The sequence below is a fragment of the Lissotriton helveticus genome, chromosome 3_1 (assembly GCF_964261635.1).
Source record: "Lissotriton helveticus chromosome 3_1, aLisHel1.1, whole genome shotgun sequence".
Lineage (NCBI taxonomy): Eukaryota > Metazoa > Chordata > Amphibia > Caudata > Salamandridae > Lissotriton > Lissotriton helveticus.
The window spans coordinates 815,808,983-815,829,793 of NC_136061.1; positions in this window are offsets into that span (position 1 = coordinate 815,808,983).

A 20,811-nucleotide genomic window follows, 5' to 3' on the forward strand; every position below is an offset into this window, starting at 1 on the left:
TGGAAAGAGCTATGGATCAAGCTCAAGAGGATGTAATTAATTTAGAAGATTTGGTGAAACAATTAAACGTTGAGCAGAAACTGATATATGACAAAGTCACAGAACAGGTTGAACATGGATTGAGTCATGAGAAGAAACAGTGCTCATGTACATCATTTAAGCCTGTCTGGCTGTATGTGAGTGGAGAAGCGGGAACTGGAAAACGTTTTCTGATTAAAGCAATTGCATCTTATCTGCAGAAAAGGACTGAATCACCGCTGTCTTGTGTTGTTACCGCTCCAACTGGGCTGGCAGCACATAATATTAAAGGGATTACTTTACATCGTTTACTGATGCTGCCAGTGGAGCATGATAACAAATTGCAATATCACAAGCTATCTGGAGATGCGTGTTCCGAAGTTTCGAGAGTCAAGTCAAGTCAAGTCATAAAATTTATATAGCGCACTACATACCCAGAGGGTTTCAAGGCGCTTGGGGAAGGGAGGGGGATTATTTGTCAAATATCCACGTTTTAAGTTGTTTTCTGAACGCTAGGTGATTCTGGGTGAGGCGAAGGAAAGCGGGGAGTGAGTTCCATGTTTTGGCAGCCAGGTATGAGAAGGATCTGCCTCCCATGGTGGTTTTGTTGATGCGAGGGACAGTGGCGAATGCTTGGCTGGAAGAGCGAAGTTGGCGGGAAGGGGTGTAGAAGGACAGTCGAGAGTTGAGGCAATCTGGTCCGATGTCGTAGAGTGATTTGTGTGCGTGGGTAAGCAGTCGGAAAGTAATCCTCTTATTGACGGGTAGCCAGTGGAGGTCTTTAAGGTGGCCAGAGATGTGTTCGTTGCGTGGGATGTCTAATATGAGCCTGGCTGAGGCGTTTTGGATTCGTTGTAGTTTCTTCTGGAGTTTGGCGGTGGTACCTGCGTAGAGGGTGTTTCCGTAGTCCAGTCGGCTCGTGACCAGAGCATGGGTGACTGTTTTCCTTGTTTCGGTGGGGATCCAGCGAAATGTTTTTCTGAGCATGCGAAGGATGTTGAAGCAGGATGAGGATACGGCGCTGACTTGTCTGTTCATTGAAAGTGAAGAGTCCAGGATGACGCCAAGGTTCCGTGCGTGGTCTGTCGGGATGGGTGCTTTTCCGAGGGCTTCCGGCCACCAGGAGTCGTCCCATGCAGAGGGGGATTTACCTAAGATGAGGACTTCTGTTTTGTCTGAGTTCAGTTTCAGACGGCTTTGTTTCATCCATTCGGCGACTTCTTTCATTCCTTCGTGTAGGTTAGTTTTGGCGGTGCTGGGGTCCTTGGTGAGAGAAAGGATCAGTTGAGTGTCATCCGCGTAAGAGATGATGTTGAGGTTGTGTTGGCGGGCGATGGTCGCGAGGGGGCTCATGTATACGTTGAAGAGGGTGGGGCTGAGTGAGGATCCTTGTGGTACGCCGCAGATGATTTCAGAGGCCTCGGACTTGAATGGTGGGAGGCGGACTCTCTGGGTTCTTCCGGAGAGGAACGAGGTGATCCATTCCAGTGCCTTTCCTTGGATTCCGATGTTTCTGAGGCGCTGTAAAAGGGTGCTGTGGCAGACTGTGTCGAAGGCTGCAGAGAGGTCGAGGAGGATGAGGGCGACTGTGTCTCCATTGTCCAATAGAGTTCGAATGTCGTCTGTTGCTGCGATGAGGGCGGTCTCAGTGCTGTGTTTTGCTCGGAAGCCAGATTGTGAGGGGTCGAGGGATTTGTTGGCTTCGAGGAAGGCGGCGAGCTGGTTGTTGACAGCTTTCTCGATGACTTTGGCCGGGAATGGAAGAAGTGAGATGGGGCGGTAGTTTTTGAGTTCGGTGGGGTCTGCTCTTGGTTTTTTCAGAAGGGCGGTGAGTTCAGCGTGTTTCCAGTCTTCTGGGAAGGTAGCGGAGTTGAAGGAGCAGTTGATGACGTCTCGGAGGTGCGGAGCTATGACGGAGTCTGCTTTGTTGAAGATGTGGTGAGGGCATGGGTCTGTGGGGGATCCAGAGTGGATGGAATTCATCAGGCGGATGGTGTCCTCAGTGGTGATTGGGTTCCAGGCGTTAAGGGTGTTAACGGGGGGAAGATATTCAGCTGATGGTAGGGTGGGTTGGCTTCCGGGTTGGTTGTCAAAGCTGTTGTGGATGTCAGCAATCTTGTTGTGGAAAAAAGAGGCTAGGGAGTCGCAGAGGGTTTGAGAGGGGGTGATGTCGTTGGAGTTGGCCGAGGGGTTGAAGAATTCCTTGACGATGTTGAAAAGTTCCTTGCTGTTGTGGGCGTTGTCGTCGAGTCGATCCTTGAATGCTGTTTTTTTGGCTTTTCGGATCAGTTGGTGGTGAGTACGGATGGCGTTTTTGAAGGCGTCCTTGTTGCTGGTGGATGAGTCTTTTTTCCAGGCCTTTTCAAGGGAGCGGCATAGTTTCTTGGATTTCTTGAGGTCCTCGTTGAACCATGAGGCCTTCTTGATTTTGTGTTGGCGTTTTTTCAGTGGTGCTAAGGTGTCTGCGGTGTTGGATAACCAAAGGGTGAGGTTGGAGGCGGCTTCGTTGGCGTTAGAAGAGAGGGCTGGGGAGGTTTGAAGGAGCGATGAGGAGATCTGTTCCGTGGTGATTTTGTTCCAGTTTCTTTGTAGAGTTGGTTGGAGGTGGATGATGGGTTTCGGCTTGTTGTAGGAGAAGTGGACGCAGCTGTGGTCAGTCCAGAGGAGATCCGTAGTGTGGTTGAAAGAGGCATGGTTGCTAGAGGTGAAGATGGGGTCGAGTGTGTGACCTGCGATGTGGGTGGGGGAAGTGACCAGTTGTTTAAGTCCGAGGTTGGCGAGGTTGTCTAAGAGGGTGGCGGTGTTGCGGTCGTTGATCTTCTCAAGGTGGAAGTTGAGGTCTCCCAGGAGGATGTAGTCTTTGGAGGGGAGCGCGTGTGGGGTGATGAAGTCCGTGATGTCTTCACTGAATTTAGCGCGGGGTCCTGGTGGTCTGTAGAGGAGGGTGCCTCTGAGTGTGGTCTTGGGGTCGATGTGGATCTGGAAGTGGAGGTGTTCGGAGTTGGCGAGGTTGGCGTCAGAGCTGGTTGAGATGCGGATTGATTTCTTGTGGACGATAGCGATTCCTCCTCCTGTTTGGTCGGTGCGGTCTTTGCGTGTAATCTTATAGTCGTCAGGGATAGCGATGGCGATGTCAGGGGCGGAGGAGGCGTTCATCCATGTTTCCGTTAGGAAGGCGACGTCTGGAGAGATGGTGTCTAGTAGGTTCCAAAGGTCAATGGCGTGCCTGTGGACCGAGCGGGTGTTGAGAAGGATGCATTCTAGGTGGTTGGGGTCGGGAATCTGTGGTGTGGTCGGAGCGGAGGCGTTGACGGTGCCGCAGAATTTGCAGGAGAGGCAGGAGAACGGTCCATGGGTGCGTCCTGGAGCGGCTTGGATGCAGGTGGGGGCGCGACCGGGGTTAAGGGCTAGGAGGGTGGCGGCATCGTAGGTAACGCGGGGGGGCTGGGCAGTGCGAGGGGCAGGGGGTCTGGCGCTGGGCGCGGTCCAGGCGCGGACGGGCGTAGACGGGCTTACCTTTGGCGCACCTTCGGCGCGGGTTGGGCGCGGACGCTGCGCGTGAACGCTGCGCGCGGGAACTACTGTCATATATGGGTAGTGGAGGGGGAGGGGCGAGGGCGTCTCAGCTGGGAGGCGGGGCGGGCTGCAGAGGAGCACAACAACACACAAAATGGAGGCGGGGGTGAGCAGAGCGGAGCGCTAGGGGGAAAGCGTGCAAACAGCCTGAAACTGACACAGGTTAATCCTAAGAGCATGTAAATAAAGCGTCAGCAAAGGCACACAATATTCTAGCAAAACGAGGCACTTTTAAATGCAAGCAAAGCGCTGCTGAACGATACCGCTGGGGAGCGACCAGCCTGAAATTGACACAGGCAATTCCTAAGAGCAAGTAAATAAAGCGTCAGCAAAGGCACACAATATACTAGCAAAAACGAGGCACTTTTAAATGCAAGCAAAGCGCTGCTGAACGATACCGCTGGGGAGCGACCACTCAGCTCAGAAGCGAAGAGTGAATCACAGCGTTTCCACGGAGTGGAGCGCTGTTAGTAATCAGTGGGAGGGCGTCTCAGCTGGGAGGCGGGGCGGGCTGCAGAGGAGCACAACAACACACAAAATGGAGGCGGGGGTGAGCAGAGCGGAGCGCTAGGGGGAAAGCGTGCAAACAGCCTGAAACTGACACAGGTTAATCCTAAGAGCATGTAAATAAAGCGTCAGCAAAGGCACACAATATTCTAGCAAAACGAGGCACTTTTAAATGCAAGCAAAGCGCTGCTGAACGATACCGCTGGGGAGCGACCAGCCTGAAATTGACACAGGCAATTCCTAAGAGCAAGTAAATAAAGCGTCAGCAAAGGCACACAATATACTAGCAAAAACGAGGCACTTTTAAATGCAAGCAAAGCGCTGCTGAACGATACCGCTGGGGAGCGACCACTCAGCTCAGAAGCGAAGAGTGAATCCTGAAGAAAATGAAACTTCTTATCATTGATGAAGTAAGCATGGTGTCAAATATAATGCTTGCTTTTGTGCATTTGAGAATGCAAGAAATTCTTAGAACAGACTATGATGTTTTATTTGGAGGAAAACATATTATTGTTTTTGGAGATCTTCTGCAGTTGACTCCAGTGAAAGGACAACCTGTGTTCAAAATGCTCATGCATGAAGATACCAGGAAGTGCTTAGGAAGCATTGGAAACGTTAATATATGGTTAAACTTCAAATATGCAGAACTGCTTCAAAATATGCGGCAGGCAAAGGATGAAGATTATAAAAATATTTTACAAGACGTAAGAGTAGGAAAAATAAGTCAGCAAGGGAAAGAAGCTTTACATGGACGGTTAATTTCAAATTTGTACCCAAATGAAAACATTCTTCCAGAGAATATTTTTAAGAAAATTAACGAGAGGAAATCTGCCATATGTTTGATGCCAACTTTGAAAGAATGTTCCATGTTCAACAACAAAATGTTAAATTTAGAAAATGAAGAGATAGTGAAACTGGAAGCTACAGATAAAATAGAGCATATGGGAGCAACAATTGTTTTGTCTGAAAATTTGAAATCAAAATTGGATTCATTAGAGAAGAGTATATCTAAAACTGCTGGTTTTGAAAAGACTCTGAATGTGTGTTTGAATTGTCGTGTCATTTTGCGAAGGAATTTAAATGTTGAAAGAGGTCTGGTAAATGGAGCAATGGGTCATGTTGTTGGTTTTGTGAATTACAAAAATTGAGATGGAATTGAAATTATAAAAATTAAATTTGATTGTATTTATGAAATAGAACAAATTTGTCGTTGTTCAGCTAGATTTTTGCTCGTGAAAGACTTATATGTTCGCCGAAAACAGTTTCCTATTTGTTTGGCATATGCAGTGACAATTCATAAATCTCAAGGTTTAAGTGTAGATAGTGCTTTGGTGAACATTGGAAGTTCTGTGTTTAAAGAGGGTATGGCATGTGTGGCTTTATCACGAGTCAGAACTTTATCAGGATTGTACTTGATTGAGTGTGATGAAACAAAGATTTGTGCTGATCTAGATTGTGTTAAAGAATACAATAGGTTAAGAAGAGAGTATGCTCCACATTTGCCTCAATATCCTCTGATTGAAAAACTTGTGGTAGGCCGAAAAAGAAGAAATGAGAGTAATTGCAGTGAGGTAGTAGCAAAAAGACAAAAAGTAGATGAAACTGTAATTGTAAGCAGAAGGAAAAAGGATTCTGTTGAGGATGTTGTTGGTTTTCAGTTTGAAAACAGTTCTGGTGTCAACTGCTATGCTAATGTAGTAGTTACTGTTGTTTTTTTTTCTTCAAAATTTACAAAAACAGATTGTCGAAAATCGGGAACAAACATTGTGCTGTTTATTGAATTCTGTGTTAGAGAAATGTAGTAGTGATAGAGGAAAAATAGAAAGTGTTTCAGAAATTAGGAATCTTGTAGACATATGTTCAGGTCAAAATCAATTTTCACAGATAATACAGCAGGATTGTCAGGAATTTTTAATGTATATGTTTGATGTATTGGAAGATGAAGGAGTAGATATAAAAATCTTTTTAACCTTTCTTATCAATGGCAACATGACTGTGATAACTGTGCTTCATCAAGTAGTACTAGAATAGACTCTGAAAGATTAATATATTTGACTTTACCAGACTGCAAATCAGTGTCTTTTAATAGTCTAGTTAAAGCAGCGGATCACAATATGGTGTGTACCCAATGTAAGTCTACAATGCTGTCCACATTATTTCTACAAAATTATGGTCACTATGTCATTTTAATGTTCCAACGATGTAGACCTGATGGAACTTAATTGACAACTTCTATTAAAAATGTTGTGGCTTCTCAGTTATCGATATCAGGAAGAACCTTTGCAACTGCAGCTATTATTTTTCATGATGGTCCTTCTACAACATCAGGGCATTACACATGCTATTTAAAAACTTCTAAAGGTTGGACCCAATGTAACGACACTCATTTGACTTTCAAACAACGTTTGCCTTTTGGCTTTATAAATTCATACCTAGTGTTTTTACAGCCAAAATTTAGGTAAAAGTAATTGGCTAATGAAGACGGGAGCAGTTAATAAAGGTTATTTTGCTGTTTAAAAATATATTCTGAGTAAAAGTGATCCAGGCAATATAAAAAATTGACTTGTCATATAGGTACTGTAAGTGGATGTCATAGTAAGTGATGTTAGTATTATACAAAATGATGAACATGAGTGAGTCAGAGATGGTTTTACAAATACTTAAATATTGTGAAAATGTTGTAGAGCCTTTCTTTCAGAACGTCGGGAAAAAGGTCATTTCAGAGTGCCTTAGAATTAATTTAAACATATACTCATACATCTGACACTATTTGGCCAAATGGAAAGGTGCAGGAATGAGTAAAGAGGCATGACTGAAAAAAAGGAGTATATGAAAATATTGAAAATATTTCAGATGTTCTTGGAGCTTTTCTTATAGAAAGTCGATGAAATGGATTTTTAAGTGAACAGCAAAGTACTTTCCAACGAGAAAAGGACCACCATGATACAGTATTTGGCCTCAAGGAAAAGTAAGTCAATCTAACTTTAGCGTACATTTGTCATCTGTCAGTATTTAAGTTTTTTTTTAAAACACAATCTTTCAGATTGTGTTTTTTTTCCCCGCTGTCACATGATGAGTAATTTGAACTCACTGTTTTAAGTGAAATTCAATATATTCTGAGAACAGCAAAAATAAACTATGTAACATGTTGTACAAGTTATTTTATACTTTGGATTGTGTAAATTAAATTCCCATTCTGTGACACTTACTTTCCTTTTTCCATCCTCTTTCAGCTCTTTTTACTCATTTATAATGTCTTTCTCTCACTCTCTGTAACCCCCGTTCCCTTACTCCACTTCTTTGACAACCCCTCATTCTCATTTCAACTGTGTGTATCCCGTCTCTCCCTTGCATAACTTTTCAGCTTTCAGTCTCTCTGCTTTACTTCTCTTTTCCGTATTTTCCTCCTTTGCTCTTTTAGTAATTCCTGTTTACTCACTCAGCAGTATTATTGCACTCTATCATTATAAATCACCCACTCTCCCTAGCTTATCTTTGTTTGCTCCTTACTTTTGACCTCTTCTCTCTATTTGTGTTCACTACTTCTATGTCCTCAGTGCCTCACTCTACTTGTGTTATTTTCACTTGTGTTTATCTACCTTCTATCACTTCTTTTACAACAACTTCACTGCTCCTCTCTCATCGTTCTTCATCCAATTTCTTTTACTCTGGTTCCATTACTATCCCTAATTTCCTTTCTTTCAATGTCCTTCTCTTTACTTTCATCACCAAATTATTTTCTCTCAGTACCACTGTTTTAGTCGTCTTCTCCTCTCTTTCCTTCTTTTTGCTCACTTACTCATTTTCTTTTTTCACTCATTGTACTCCACCTCACTCAGGTTTTGTCTTAGTGTGTCTACCTTATAACTTCCTCAGTCCATTTCCCTCAATCGTTGTATATTATCCTGTCTCCCTTCATCCTTTCACTCTATGACTGTTCTTCACTTACTCTCAGTTATCTTCTATTCCTCATTCTTCTAAATGCATCCTTAATTAGACTGTTTTCTGTCTCAGTCATTATCTTTTTACTTACTTCTGTTTCCTGATTTAGTTTTGCTAACTCACATTGTTTTAGTATCTTTCTTACCTTCAGTTCATTTCTCTGTTCTTCTCTCTCTTTTTGACAGTGAATCTATATGCCTTACTCTTTATAATTTCCTCTTCTTCTATTTCTTTTTCTCTCTTTTTGTCCTTCTACCTTAGTTTATTTCCCTTTCTGTGTTCTTCACTCTAACTTTATTTCTAAATAGAGCGTTATGATTTTTGACCTCTTCATTTGTATCTTTTAATTTAAAATACATATTTTACTAATTATAACTTATTTTTTCTTCTCTCTTTCACAGATACAAAGTGTAGTTAAAAAAATGAATTAAAGTTATATTTATTATATGGTAAGTATGACTAGAAAAATGTAGTTTGTCATCACCCTTTGCTTTAAGCTCACTAACATTTTCTCAATCTACCACACTCCTGTGTCTTTACTCTGCTTCCCTCACTTATTCTTATTCTACATGTTTACTCCCCTTTTCCGATTTCCCATCTCATATTCAACTTCTTTCAATCCCTTTTCTTTACCTCACTTACCCTCTGTTCCCTTCCTTTGCTTCTTCACTCATTCTCTTTTTCTTAATTATTTACCTTACTCCTACACATATACCTCATCCCCCTTCCAACACATACACACACCTGTAACATACACCCCACACACACCACACACACACCTCATACACATAAAAAATCCTCCCACACACACTCCTTAAACACACACACACATTCCATACACACACATACATCGCACACATATACACCCCACACTCATACACTCCTCACACATATTTCACACACCCTCACCTCTACCCACACCGAAACACCCCACACAGCCACACCCACAGACACACCTTACACACCCACACCGCGACCTACACCCACTGACTCCCTATAAGTCACACACACTGCATTACTTATCTTTTTTTGCTGTTTTACTCAAGCCCATTCAGGTACTGTTTCCTTTACTCTCTTTGTCCTCTCTCTTTGTCACTCCCCATGTGTTATCCTAATTCAATTTTTCTCCCTCTTTACCCCTCTTTACTTATACTACCTGGTCTTTTCTCACTTTCCCTCATCGTTCTTCATTTATCGTGGTTCAGCCACTACCCTTCATTCTCCATTTTTTACTGTCCTTTCTTTTTCTTTTAACAGCCAATCACAGTCTCACACTATCTCTACTTTAGTGTTCTTCCTCTCTCTTCCTTTCTTTCGCTCTTTTAGTCATTTTACTTTTCTCACTTTCATCCAATTACACCTTCTCTATTTTTTACTATGTAATAAACAATCCCTCTGTGGTCATCTTGTAGCTCTTTTTCTCTTAACATAACTCTGTTTGTGTCCTTCCCTCATGCTAACTGCTTCATTAATTTTTTTTTTTTCTTTTTGGGGGGGCACGCCCCGGTACGCGTACCCTAAGGACAAAAAATTGACAGAGATCCTTTAAAAATATAGGTTTAATTTTATAAATGTGAGGTAGTTCTGAAAAGAACTTTTTTTTAATTGTTTTTGTTGTTTTATTTTTTTTAATTATTTTACTGAACATTTTTTTATTTTTTTATTTTTGAACAATGTTATATTTTTTTTGTGTTTTTTAAGGGAACAAACAAAAAACAGGGAAGTGGAAATGGCTCAACAGGAGCAAAAAAAAGAAAATAATTAGTGCTTCCTTTTCTTGTTGCATTGGTGGTTGTCCACAGCATTATTTATTAAGGTGACACTAAGTTCACCATAACATAATGTTTTGCCACAGAAAATGCAAACATGTTTTATGGTGCCGGTTGTATATTTGGCACCATTTGGCGTGCTTCAGGACCAGAAAGTGAGTTTTCAGTAGAGGAGGTGCTGGTCACAGGGGGTGGGTTGTTCTGAAGTTCCTGTACTTCAGCGTGGGCTAAGTTATTGGGATGAAACCTCTCCATGTGGCGGATTATGGTAAAATTACCAAATGAATATTTCTTTAGGGGATTGCCCCTGGAGAGGACTGAGCCACAAATTAGACAGGTGACTTTGGGGGCGTTCATCTTTTTTTGGCCTTCAGGGATGGAAAAGAATTGCCAAATATAGTGCACTTTGCCTTGGTTCTTCACGCAGGAAGCGCCTTGATTGTTGCTCCTCCTCCTCTTCTTCCTCTTCTTCTTCTTCTCCTCCAAGGAACTGTGGTGGTGGACCTTCTTTTCTTGGTGGTGGTGGTGGTGGTGCACCAGCTGCAGCTACAAGTGATGCCATTGCAGTGATCAAAAATAGCTCTTGCTCTCTCAATGAAGAAAGTTAAAATGAGGAAAAAAGGAGGGGGCTTTCATCATTTGGAGAAAAATGATGAGAACCAATGAAAAGTGTTATTTTCAGGTCACATGACCCGACACATGACCCGGTGCGCTTACGTTACGCGCTCCAGCGCGCTTACGCTATGCGCAACGGGCCGCGCCGCGGAGCGCTTCCGGGTGCGTTTACGAAGCGCGTCATAAGACACATTGCGCGGCAACGCGATACGCCGCGCTTACGCGACGCGCCATAAGACGCATCACGTGGCTACGCGATACGTCGCACTTACGCCAAACGTCATGATGTTGTTTTCCTTTGCAGCAATATCGCTAACGGGACGCTCCCCGGTACACGCCCCGGGGCGTGCCGTAACATTGCGCTTACCCGTGCGTTCACCGGTACGCGCCCCGGGAGCGCCCCAGGGCAAAAAAAAAAAAAACTTTTCATACCTATAGAGATTTGCTATTAAAAATCCATTGAAACGAGTATGACAGAGGGCAGAAACGAGTGGGGCAGAGGGCAGAAGAGCACAAAAACGAGTGGGACAGAGGGCAGAAACGAGTGGGGCAGAGGGCAGAAGAGCATAAAAACGAGTGGGACAGAGGGCAGAAACGAGTGGGGCAGAGGGCAGAAGAGCACAAAAACGAGTGGGACAGAGGGCAGAAACGAGTGGGGCAGAGGGCAGAAGACCACAAAAACGAGTTGGGCAGAGGGCAGAAGAGCACAAAAACGAGTGGGACAGAGGGCAGAAACGAGTGGGGCAGAGGGCAGAAGAGCACAAAAACGAGTGGGACAGAGGGCAGAAACGAGTGGGGCAGAGGGCAGAAGACCACTAAAACGAGTTGGGCAGAGGGCAGAAGAGCACAAAAACGAGTGGGACAGAGGGCAGAAACGAGTGGGGCAGAGGGCAGAAGAGCACAAAAACGAGTGGGACAGAGGGCAGAAACGAGTGGGGCAGAGGGCAGAAGAGCACAAAAACGAGTGGGACAGAGGGCAGAAACGAGTGGGGCAGAGGGCAGAAAAGCACAAAAACGAGTGGGACAGAGGGCAGAAACGAGTGGGGCAGAGGGCAGAAGACCACAAAAACGAGTGGGACAGAGGGCAGAAGAGCACAAAAACGAGTGGGACAGAGGGCAGAAACGAGTGGGGCAGAGGGCAGAAGAGCACAAAAACGAGTGGGACAGAGGGCAGAAACGAGTGGGGCTGAGGGCAGAAGAGCACAAAAACTAGTGGGACAGAGGGCAGAAACGAGTGGGGCAGAGGGCAGAAGAGCACAAAAACGAGTGGGACAGAGGGCAGAAACGAGTGGGGCAGAGGGCAGAAGACCACAAAAACGAGTTGGGCAGAGGGCAGAAGAGCACAAAAACGAGTGGGACAGAGGGCAGAAACGAGTGGGGCAGAGGGCAGAAGAGCACAAAAACGAGTGGGACAGAGGGCAGAAACGAGTGGGGCAGAGGGCAGAAGAGCACAAAAACGAGTGGGACAGAGGGCAGAAACGAGTGGGGCAGAGGGCAGAAAAGCACAAAAACGAGTGGGACAGAGGGCAGAAACGAGTGGGGCAGAGGGCAGAAGACCACAAAAACGAGTGGGACAGAGGGCAGAAGAGCACAAAAACGAGTGGGACAGAGGGCAGAAACGAGTGGGGCAGAGGGCAGAAGAGCACAAAAACGAGTGGGACAGAGGGCAGAAACGAGTGGGGCTGAGGGCAGAAGAGCACAAAAACTAGTGGGACAGAGGGCAGAAACGAGTAGGCAGAGGGCAGAAGAGCACAAAAACGAGTGGGACAGAGGGCAGAAACGAGTGGGGCACAGGGCAGAAGAGCACAAAAACGAGTGGGACAAAGGGCAGAAACGAGTGGGGCAGAGGGCAGAAGAGCACAAAAACGAGTGGGACAGAGGGCAGAAACGAGTGGGGCAGAGGGCAGAAGACCACAAAAACGAGTTGGGCAGAGGGCAGAAGAGCACAAAAACGAGTGGGACAGAGGGCAGAAACGAGTGGGGCAGGGGGCAGAAGAGCACAAAAACGAGTGGGACAAAGGGCAGAAACGAGTGGGGCAGAGGGCAGAAGAGCACAAAAACCAGTGGGACAGAGGGCAGAAACGAGTGGGGCAGAGGGCAGAAGACCACAAAAACAAGTTGGGCAGAGGGCAGAAGAGCACAAAAATGAGAGGGAGAGAGGGCAGAAAAGAGTGGGGCAGAGGGCAGAAGAGCACAGAATCGAGTGGTACAGAGGGCAGAAACAAGTGGGGCAGAGGGCAGAAGAGCAAAAAAACGAGTGGGACAGAGGGCAGAAACGAGTGGGGCAGAGGACAGAAGACCACAAAAACGAGTTGGGCAGAGGGCTGAAGAGCACAAAAACGAGTGGTACAGAGGGCAGAAGGGCATAAAAAACGAGAGGGTGGCAGTGATGAACCAGAGGGCGCACCACGGTCTCGCCCAAAAAAAACCGCGAACACGCAAAGCGCCCCGCGAACATGCCAAAACGGCCAGCGAACAGGCAAAGCGCCCCGCGAACACTCAAAAATATAAAAATCCGCAAATTCGCACAAATTCGCGAATTTTGCGGATCGCGAATTCGCAAATTCGCGAATCGCGATTTCGCAAAATTCGCCCATGCTTACTAATTGGCTGTCAACTGTCTGTCAACACTCCAAACCAAAAAGTGTTGGCAGCCATCTTGTGCCTCAGTAGACTGAGGCACAAGAAAGCAGAAAAACCAACATGTAGAACACAAAAAGAGGGCAGGTTAGAAACACTCTGACCCCCTAGGCCTGCTCAGGGATTCCACAAGGACCCCCAAGGCCCCCCCCCCAAATTTTTTTTTGTGACAAAAAACGCTGAGTACGAGTACTGTACGAGCACGGTGAGCTTACTGTAAGCTTACTGTACTCTGTACCTTCCCGAGCACAAGCTGAATGCTAATTGGCTGTCAACTGTCTGTAAACACTCCAAACCAGAAAGTGTTGGCAGCCATCTTGTGCCTCGGTAGACTGAGGCACAAGAAAGCAGAAAAACAAACATGTAGAACACAAAAAGGGGGCAGGGTAGAAACACCCTGACCCCCTAGGCCTACACAGGGATCCCACAAGGACCCCCAAGGCCCCCCCAATTTTTTTTTTTTTACAAAAAATGCAGAGTACGAGTACTGTACGAGCATGTAAGCTTACTGTAAGCTTACTGTACTCTGTACCTTCCCGAGCACGAGCTGAATGCTAATTGACTGTCAACTGTCTGTCAACACTCCAAACCAGAAAGTGTTGGCAGCCATCTTGTGCCTCTGTAGACTGAGGCACAAGAAAGCAGAAAAACAAACTTGTAGAACGCAAAAAGGGGCCAGAAACGAGTGGGGCAGAGGACAGAAGACCACAAAAATGAGTTGGGCAGAGGGCTGAAGAGCACAAAAACGAGTGGTACAGAGGGCAGAAGGGCATAAAAAACGAGAGGGTGGCAGTGATGAACCAGAGGGCGCATCACGGTCTCGCCCCAAAAAAAACCCGCGAACACGCAAAGCGCCCCGCGAACATGCCAAAACGCCCCGCGAACACGCAATGCGCCCCGCGAACACGCAAAAATATAAAAATCTGCAAATTTGCACAAATTCACGAATTTTGCGGATCGCGAATTCGCAAATTCGCGAATCGCGAATTAGCAAAATTCACCCATGCTTACTAATTGGCTGTCAACTGTCTGTCAACACTCCAAACCAAAAAGTGTTGGCAGCCATCTTGTGCCTCAGTAGACTGAGGCACAAGAAAGCAGAAAAATAAACATGTAGAACGCAAAAAGGCGGCAGGTTAGAAACACCCTGACCCCCTAGGCCTGCTCAGGGATTCCACAAGGACCCCCAAGGCCCCCCCCAAAATTTTTTTCGTGACAAAAACCGCTGAGTACGAGTACTGTACGAGCACGGTGAGCTTACTTTAAGCTTACTGTACTCTGTACCTTCCCGAGCACGAGCTGAATGCTAATTGGCTGTCAACTGTCTGTAAACACTCCAAACCAGAAAGTGTTGGCAGCCATCTTGTGCCTCGGTAGACTGAGGCACAGGAAAGCAGAAAAACAAACATGTAGAACACAAAAAGGGGGCAGGGTAGAAACACCCTGACCCCCTAGGCCTGCTCAGGGATCCCACAAGGACCCCCAAGGCCCCCCCAAATTTTTTTTTTTACAAAAAAATGCGGAGTACGAGTACTGTACGAGCACGTAAGCTTACTGTAAGCTTACTGTACTCTGTACCTTCCCGAGCACGAGCTGAATGCTAATTGACTGTCAACTGTCTGTCAACACTCCAAACCAGAAAGTGTTGGCAGCCATCTTGTGCCTCTGTAGACTGAGGCACAAGAAAGCAGAAAAACAAACTTGTAGAACGCAAAAAGGGGGCATATTTATATATATATTACCTACTGGCGGTCGCCAGTAGGTTTATATAGTTAGGACCTAGTTTCCATAGGAAATCTGCAACATTCTATTGGGAATAACTTTGGCGCCGGTTGATGAATCTTTGTGAATTTCTCAAAGAAGATGGCCTGCTCCGCTCCGTTCCTTCCCTGAAAGTTGTGGGGGGATTCGTGAAGTGGGGGCTGAGAAAAAAGGGGGTTCCCAAAACATGTTTTCCCCATGCAATTTTCCATAGGACGATTAGACACGGCTACAGCCCGAACGGCTGAACGGAATTACAAGAAATTTGGCAAAATGGTAGAGTCTGATTTGCAGATTGCTCTTTTGTTTAAATGGTGTGAATCCCTCCAGTAGTTCCTGAGAAAATCAAAAGAGAAAAAATGTATATATCTAGAGGAGCTTACTGTAAGACTATTGTAAGCTTACTGAACTCTGTACCTTCCCGAGCAAGAGCTGAATGCTAATTGGCTGTCAACTGTCTGTCAACACTCCAAACCAGAAAGTGTTGGCAGCCATCTTGTGCCTCAGTAGACTGAGGCACAAGAAAGCAGAAAAACAAACATGTAGAACGCAAAAAGGCGGCAGGTTAGAAACACCCTGACCCCCTAGGCCTGCTCAGGGATTCCACAAGGACCCCCAAGGCCACCCCAAATTTTTTTTGTGACAAAAACCGCTGAGTACGAGTACTGTACGAGCACGGTGAGCTTACTGTACTCTGTACCTTCCCGAGCACGAGCTGAATGCTAATTGGCTGTCAACTGTTTGTAAACACTCCAAACCAGAAAGTGTTGGCAGCCATCTTGTGCCTCGGTAGACTGAGGCACAAGAATGCAGAAAAACAAACATGTAGAACACAAAAAGGGGGCAGGGTAGAAACACCCTGACCCCCTAGGCCTGCTCAGGGATCCCACAAGGACCCCCAGGTCCCCCCAATTTCTTTTTGTTTAAAAAAAATGCGGAGTACGAGTACTGTACGAGCATGTAAGCTTACTGTAAGCTTACTGTACTCTGAACCTTCCCGAGAACGAGCTGAATGCTAATTGACTGTCAACTGTCTGTCAACACTCCAAACCAGAAAGTGTTGGCAGCCATCTTGTGCCTCTGTAGACTGAGGCACAAGAAAGCAGAAAAACAAACTAGTAGAACGCAAAAAGGGGGCATATTTATATATATATTACCTACTGGCGGTCACCAGTAGGTATATATAGTTAGGACCTAGTTTCCATAGGAAATCCGCAACATTCTATTGGGAATAACTTTGGCGCCGGTTGATGAATCTTTGTGAATTTCTCAAAGAAGATGGCCTGCTCCGCTCCGTTCCTTCCCTGAAAGTTGTGGGGGGATTCGTGAAGTGGGGGCTGAGAAAAAAGGGGGGTCCCAAAACGTGTTTTCCCCATGCAATTTTCCATAGGACGATTAGACACGGCTACAGCCCGAACGGCTGAACGGAATTACAAGAAATTTGGCAAAATGGTAGAGTCTGATTTGCAGATTGCTCTTTTGTTTAAATGGTGTGAATCCCTCCAGTAGTTCCTGAGAAAATCAAAAGAGAAAAAATATATATATCTAGAGGAGCTTACTGTAAGACTACTGTAAGCTTACTGTACTCTGTACCTTCCCGAGCACGAGCTGAATGCTAATTGGCTGTCAACAGTCTGTCAACACTCCAAACCAGAAAGTGTTGGCAGCCATCTTGTGCCTCAGTAGACTGAGGCACAAGAAAGCAGAAAAACAAACGTGTGGAATGCAAAAAGGGGGCAGGGTAGAAACACCCTGACTCCCTCGGCCTGCTCAGGGTGTCTCACAAGGACCCCCAAGGCCCCACCCCAAATTGTTTTGGGGACAAAAACCACGGGTTACGAGTACTGTACGAGTACCATACGAGTACGATAAGCTTACTGTAAGCTTACTGTACTCTGTACCTTCCCGAGCACGAGCTGAATGCTAATTGACTGTCAACTGTCTGTCAACACTCCAAACCAGAAAGTGTTGGCAGCCATCTTGTGCCTCTGTAGACTGAGGCACAAGAAAGCAGAAAAACAAACTTGTAGAACGCAAAAAGGGGGCATATTTATATATATATTACCTACTGGCGGTCGCCAGTAGGTACATATAGTTAGGACCTAGTTTCCATAGGAAATCCGCAACATTCTATTGGGAATAACTTTGGCGCCGGTTGATGAATCTTTGTGAATTTCTTAAAGAAGATGGCCTGCTCCGCTCCGTTCCTTCCCTGAAAGTTGTGGGGGGATTCGTGAAGTGGGGGCTGAGAAAAAAGGGGGGTCCCAAAACGTGTTTTCCCCATGCAATTTTCCATAGGACGTTTAGACACGGCTACAGCCCTTACAGCTGAACGGAATTACAAGAAATTTGGCAAAATGGTAGAGTCTGATTTGCAGATCGCTCTTTTGTTTAAATGGTGTGAATCCCTCCAGTAGTTCCTGAGAAAATCAAAAGAGAAAAAATGTATATATCTAGAGGAGCTTACTGTAAGATAACTGTAAACTTACTGTACTCTGTACCTTCCCGAGCACGAGCTGAATGCTAATTGGCTGTCAACTGTCTGTCAACACTCCAAACCAGAAAGTGTTGGCAGCCATCTTGTGCCTCAGTAGACCGAGGCACAAGAAAGCAGAAAAACAAACGTGTAGAATGCAAAAAGGGGGCAGGGTAGAAACACCCTGACTCCCTCGGCCTGCTCAGGGTGTCTCACAAGGACCCCCAAGTCCCCACCCCAAATGTTTTTTGGGGACAAAAACCTTGGGTTACGAGTACTGTACGAGTACCGTACGAGTACGGTAAGCTTACTGTAAGCTTACTCTACTCTGTACCTTCCCGAGCACGAGCTGAATGCTAATTGGTTGTCATCTGTCTGTCAACACTCCAAACCAGAAAGTGTTGGCAGCCATCTTGTGCCTCGGTAGACTGAGGCACAAGAAAGCAGAAAAACAAACATGTAGAACACAAAAAGAGGGCAGGGTAGAAACACCCTGACCCCCTAGGCCTGCTCAGGGATCCCACAAGGACCCCCAAGGCCCCCCAAATTTTGCTTTTGACAAAAAACACGGAGTACGAGTACTGTACGAGCACGGTAAGCTTACTGTAAGCTTAAAGTACTCTGTACCTTCCCGAGCACGAACTGAATGCTAATTGGCTGTCAACTGTCTGTCAACACTCCAAACCAGAAAGTGTTGGCAGCCATCTTGTGCCTCGGTAGATTGCGGCACAAGAAAGCAGAAAAACAAACGTGTAGAACACAAAAAGGGGGCAGGTTAGAAACACCCTGACCCCCTAGACCTGCTCAGGGATCCCACAAGGACCCCCTAGGCCCCCCAAATTTTTCTTTTGACAAAAAACACGGAGTACGAGTACTGTACGAGCATGGTAAGCTTACTGTAAGCTTAAAGTACTCTGTACCTTCCCGAGCACGAACTGAATGCTAATTGGCTGTCAACTGTCTGTCAACACTCCAAACCAGAAAGTGTTGGCAGCCATCTTGTGCCTCGGTAGATTGCGGCACAAGAAAGCAGAAAAACAAACGTGTAGAACACAAAAAAGGGGCATATATATATATATATATGTATGTATAACCCACTTATAAAGCGCTACTGTCACCCGACGGGCAGCCTGGCGCCAGTAGGTATATATGGTTAGGACCTAGTTTCCATAGGCAATCCGCAACATTCTATTGGGAATAACCTTGGCGCCGGTTGATGAATGTTTTTGAATTTCTCAAAGAAGATAGCCCGCTCCGCTGCGCTCCTTCCCTGAAAGTTTTGTGGGGATTCGTGAAGTGGGGGCTGAGAAAAAAGGGGTGTCCTAAAACGTGTTTTCCCCATGCAATTTCCATAGGACGATTAGACACGGCTACAGCCCGAACGGCTGAGCGGAATTACAAGAAATTTGGCAAAATGGTAGAGTCTGATTAGCAGATCGCCCGTTTGTTTAAATGGTGTAAATCCCTCCAGTAGTTGCTGAGAAATCAAAAGAAAAGAAATGTATATATCTAGAGGAGCTTACTGTAAGATTACTGTAAGCTTACTGTACTCTGTACCTTCCCCAGCACGAGCTGAATGTTAATTGGCTGTCAACTGTCTGTCAACACTCCAAACCAGAAAGTGTTGGCAGCCATCTTGTGCCTCAGTAGACTGAGGCACAAGAAAGCAGAAAAACAAACATGTAGAACACAAAAAGAGGGCAGGGTAGAAACACCCTGACCCCCTAGGCCTGCTCAGGGATTCCACAATTTACCCCCAAGGCCCCCCCAAATTTTTCTTTTGACAAAAAACACGGAGTACGAGTACTATACGAGCACGTAAGCTTACTGTAAGCTTACTGTACTCTGTACCTTCCCGAGCACGAGCTGAATGCTAATTGACTGTCAACTGTCTGTCAACACTCCAAACCAGAAAGTGTTGGCAACCATCTTGTGCCTCTGTAGACTGAGGCACAGGAAAGCAGAAAAACAAACGTGTAGAACGCAAAAAGGGGGCATATTTATATATATATTACCTACTGGCGGTCGCCAGTAGGTATATATAGTTAGGACCTAGTTTCCATAGGAAATCCGCAACATTCTATTGGGAATAACTTTGGCGCCGGTTGACGAATCTTTGTGAATTTCTCAAAGAAGATGGCCTGCTCTGCTCCGTTCCTTCCCTGAAAGTTGTGGGGGGATTCGTGAAGTGGGGGCTGAGAAAAAAGGGGGGTCCCAAAACGTGTTTTCCCCCTGCAATTTTCCATAGGACGATTAGACACGGCTACAGCCCGAACGGCTGAACGGAATTACAAGAAATTTGACAAAATGGTAGAGTCTGATTTGCAGATCGCTCTTTTGTTTAAATGGTGTGAATCTCTCCAGTAGTTCCTGAGAAAATCAAAAGAGAAAAAATGTATATATCTAGAGGAGCTTACTGTAAGATTACTGTAAGCTTACTGTACTCTGTACCTTCCCGAGCACGAGCTGAATGCTAATTGGCTGTCAACTGTCTGTCAACACTCCAAACCAGAAAGTGTTGGCAGCCATCTTGTGCCTCAGTAGACCGAGGCACAAGAAAGCAGAAAAACAAACGTGTAGAATGCAAAAAGGGGGCAGGGTAGAAACACCCTGACTCCCTCGGCCTGCTCAGGGTGTCTCACAAGGACCCCCAAGGCCCCACCCCAAATTTTTTTGGGGACAAAAACCACAGGTTACGAGTACTGTACGAGCACGTAAGCTTACTGTAAGCTTACTCTACTCTGTACCTTCCCGAGCACGAGCTGAATGCTAATTGGTTGTCAACTGTCTGTCAACACTCCAAACCAGAAAGTGTTGGCAGCCATCTTGTGCCTCGGTAGACTGAGGCACAAGAAAGCAGAAAAACAAACATGTAGAACGCAAAAAGGGGGCAGGTTAGAAACACCCTGACCCCCTAGACCTGCTCAGGGATCCCACAAGGACCCCCTAGGCCCCCCAAATTTTTCTTTTGACAAAAAACACGGAGTACGAGTACTGTACGAGCATGGTAAGCTTACTGGAAGCTTAAAGTACTCTGTACCTTCCCGAGCACGAACTGAATGCTAATTGGCTGTCAACTGTCTGTCAACACTCCAAACCAGAAAGTGTTGGCAGCCATCTTGTGCCTCGGTAGATTGCGGCACAAGAAAGCAGAAAAACAAACGTGTAGAACACAAAAAAGGGGCATATATATATATATATATATATATGTATGTATAACCCACTTATAAAGCGCTACTGTCACCCGACGGGCATCCTGGCGCCAGTAGGTATATATGGTTAGGACCTAGTTTCCATAGGCAATCCGCAACATTCTATTGGGAATAACTTTGGCGCCGGTTGATGAATGTTTGTGAATTTCTCAAAGAAGATAGCCCGCTCCGCTGCGCTCCTTCCCTGAAAGTTTTGTGGGGATTCGTGAAGTGGGGGCTGAGAAAAAAGGGGTGTCCCAAAACGTGTTTTCCCCATGCAATTTCCATAGGACGATTAGACACGGCTACAGCCCGA